The sequence below is a fragment of the Bombina bombina genome, unplaced genomic scaffold (genome assembly GCF_027579735.1).
Source record: "Bombina bombina isolate aBomBom1 unplaced genomic scaffold, aBomBom1.pri scaffold_781, whole genome shotgun sequence".
Lineage (NCBI taxonomy): Eukaryota > Metazoa > Chordata > Amphibia > Anura > Bombinatoridae > Bombina > Bombina bombina.
Window position 1 is genome coordinate 163,022 of NW_026511290.1, and position 3,792 is coordinate 166,813.

Here is a 3,792-nt window from a genome sequence, read left to right on the forward strand (position 1 = left end):
ATATGCTTGCTACCTAGTGTCCCTCGTGTGTGATGGTGAGTTGTAAATATATATAATATGCTTGCTACCTAGTGTCCCCCGTGTGTGATGGTGAGTTGTAAATATATATAATATGCTTGCTACCTAGTGTCCCCCGTGTGTGATGGTAAGCTGTAAATATATATAATATGCTTGCTACCTAGTGTCCCTCGTGTGTGATGGTGAGTTGTAAATATATATAATATGCTTGCTACCTAGTGTCCCCCGTGTGTGATGGTGAGTTGTAAATATATATAATATGCTTGCTACCTAGTGTCCCTCGTGTGTGATGGTGAGTTGTAAATATATATAATATGCTTGCTACCTAGTGTCCCTCGTGTGTGATGGTGAGCTGTAAATATATATAATATGCTTGCTACCTAGTGTCCCCCGTGTTTGATGGTGAGTTGTAAATATATATAATATGCTTGCTACCTAGTGTCCCTTGTGTGTGATGGTAAGCTGTAAATATATATAATATGCTTGCTACCTAGTGTCCCTCGTGTGTTATGGTGAGTTGTAAATATATATAATATGCTTGCTACCTAGTGTCCCTCGTGTGTAATGGTAAGTTCTAAATATATATAATATGTTTGTTACCTAGTGTCCCTCGTGTGTGATGGTGAGTTGTAAATATATATAATATGCTTGCTACCTAGTGTCCCTCGTGTGTAATGGTAAGTTGTAAATATATATAATATGCTTGTTACCTAGTGTCCCTCGTGTGTGATGGTAAGCTGTAAATATATATAATATGCTTGCTACCTCGTGTCCCTCGTGTGTAATGGTAAGTTGTAAATATATATAATATGCTTGTTACCTAGTGTCCCTCGTGTGTGATGGTAAGCTGTAAATATATATAATATGCTTGCTGCCTAGTGTCCCTCGTGTGTGATGGTGAGCTGTAAATATATATAATATGCTTGCTACCTAGTGTCCCTCGTGTGTGATGGTGAGTTGTAAATATATATAATATGCTTGCTACCTAGTGTCCCCGTGTGTGATGGTGAGTTGTAAATATATATAATATGCTTGCTACCTAGTGTCCCTCGTGTGTGATGGTGAGCTGTAAATATATATAATATGCTTGCTACCTAGTGTCCCCGTGTGTGATGGTAAGCTGTAAATATATATAATATTCTTGCTACCTAGTGTCCCTCGTGTGTGATGGTGAGTTGTAAATATATATAATATGCTTGCTACTTAGTGTCCCTCATGTGTGATGGTAAGCTATAAATATATATAATATGCTTGTTACCTAGTGTCCCCCGTGTGTGATGGTAAGCTGTAAATATATATAATATGCTTGCTACCTAGTGTCCCCCGTGTGTGATGGTGAGCTGTAAATATATATAATATGCTTGCTACCTAGTGTCCCCCGTGTGTGATGGTGAGCTGTAAATATATATAATATGCTCGCTACCTAGTGTCCCTTGTGTGTGATGGTAAGTTGTAAATATATATAATATGCTTGCTACCTAGTGTCCCCTCGTGTGTGATGGTGAGTTGTAAATATATATAATATGCTTGCTACCTAGTGTCCCCCCGTGTGTGATGGTAAGTTGTAAATATATATAATATGCTTGCTACCTAGTGTCCCTTGTGTGTGATGGTGAGTTGTAAATATATATAATATGCTTGCTACCTAGTGTCCCCCCGTGTGTGATGGTAAGTTGTAAATATATATAATATGCTTGCTACCTAGTGTCCCCCGTGTGTGATGGTGAGTTGTAAATATATATAATATGCTTGCTACCTAGTGTCCCCCGTGTGTGATGGTAAGTTGCAAATATATATAATATGCTTGCTACCTAGTGTCCCTCGTGTGTGATGGTAAGTTGTAAATATATATAATATGCTTGCTACCTATTGTCCCTCGTGTGTGATGGTAAGTTGTAAATATATATAATATGCTTGCTACCTATTGTCCCTCGTGTGTGATGGTAAGCTGTAAATATATATAATATGCTTGCTACCTAGTGTCCCCCATGTGTGATGGTGAGCTGTAAATATATATAATATGCTTGCTACCTAGTGTCCCTCGTGTGTGGTGGTAAGTTGTAAATATATATAATATGCTTGCTACCTAGTGTCCCCCGTGTGTGATGGTGAGCTGTAAATATATATAATATGCTTGCTACCTAGTGTCCCCCGTGTGTGATGGTGAGCTGTAAATATATATAATATGCTTGCTACCTAGAGTCCCTCGTGTGTGATGGTAAGTTGTAAATATATATAATATGCTTGCTACCTAGTGTCCCCCGTGTGTGATGGTAAGCTGTAAATATATATAATATGCTTGCTACCTAGTGTCCCTCGTGTGTGATGGTAAGTTGTAAATATATATAATATGCTTGCTACCTAGTGTCCCCCGTGTGTGATGGTGAGTTGTAAATATATATAATATGCTTGCTACCTAGTGTCCCTCGTGTGTGAAGGTAAGTTGTAAATATATAATATGCTTGCGACCTAGTGTCCCTCGTGTGTGATGGTAAGTTGTAAATATATATAATATGCTTGCTACCTAGTGTGCCTCGTGTGTGATGGTAAGCTGTAAATATATATAATATGCTTGCTACCTAGTGTCCCTCGTGTGTGATGGTGAGTTGTAAATATATATAATATGCTTGCTACTTAGTGTCCCTCGTGTGTGATGGTGAGTTGTAAATATATATAATATGCTTGCTACCTAGTGTCCCCGTGTGTGATGGTGAGTTGTAAATATATATAATATGCTTGCTACCTAGTGATCCCCGTGTGTGATGGTAAGTTGTAAATATATATAATATGCTTGCTACTTAGTGTCCCTCGTGTGTAATGGTAAGTTGTAAATATATATAATATGCTTGCTACCAAGTGTCCCTCGTGTGTGATGGTGAGTTGTAAATATATATAATATGCTTGCTACCTAGTGTCCCTCGTGTGTGATGGTGAGATGTAAATATATATAATATGCTTGCTACCTAGTGTCCCTCGTGTGTGATGGTGAGTTGTAAATATATATAATATGCTTGCTACTTAGTGTCCCTCGTGTGTAATGGTAAGTTGTAAATATATATAATATGCTTGCTACCTAGTGTCCCTCGTATGTGATGGTGAGTTGTAAATATATATAATATGCTTGCTACCTAGTGTCCCTCGTGTGTGATGGTAAGCTGTAAATATATATAATATGCTTGCTACTTAGTGTCCCTCGTGTGTAATGGTAAGTTGTAAATATATATAATATGCTTGCTACCTAGTGTCCCTCGTGCGTGATGGTGAGTTGTAAATATATATAATATGCTTGCTACCTAGTATCCCTCGTGTGTGATGGTAAGCTGTAAATATATATAATATGCTTGCTACTTAGTGTCCCTCGTGTGTAATGGTAAGTTGTAAATATATATAATATGCTTGCTACCTAGTGTCCCTCGTGTGTGATGGTGAGCTGTAAATATATATAATATGCTTGCTACCTAGTGTCCCTCGTGTGTGATGGTGAGTTGTAAATATATATAATATGCTTGCTACCTAGTGTCCCTCGTGTGTGATGGTAAGCTGTAAATATATATAATATGCTTGCTACCTAGTGTCCCTGGTGTGTGATGGTAAGCTGTAAATATATATAATATGCTTGCTACCTAGTGTCCCTCGTGTGTGATGGTAAGCTGTAAATATATATAATATGCTTGCTACCTAGTGTCCCCCGTGTGTGATGGTAAGCTGTAAATATATATAATATGCTTGCTACCTAGTGTCCCCCCGTGTGTGATGGTGAGTTGTAAATATATA

At 37.9% G+C, this 3,792-nt stretch overlaps 1 long non-coding RNA gene across 2 annotated transcripts; it reads right to left on the minus strand.

The window, feature by feature from the left end:
- Positions 1–859: 859 nt before the first annotated feature.
- On the minus strand, positions 860–3,576 carry LOC128643690 (uncharacterized). 2 transcript variants are annotated; one of them, XR_008399863.1, is made up of 4 exons: positions 3,092–3,330; positions 2,270–2,434; positions 1,609–1,663; positions 860–1,112 (listed from the first exon to the last, which is right to left on the minus strand). It is a non-coding gene; the product is annotated as an uncharacterized LOC128643690 (long non-coding RNA). The 2 variants fall into 2 exon arrangements; XR_008399864.1 differs by lacking the exons at positions 2,270–2,434; positions 3,092–3,330 and adding an exon at positions 3,422–3,576.
- Positions 3,577–3,792: the final 216 nt, after the last annotated feature.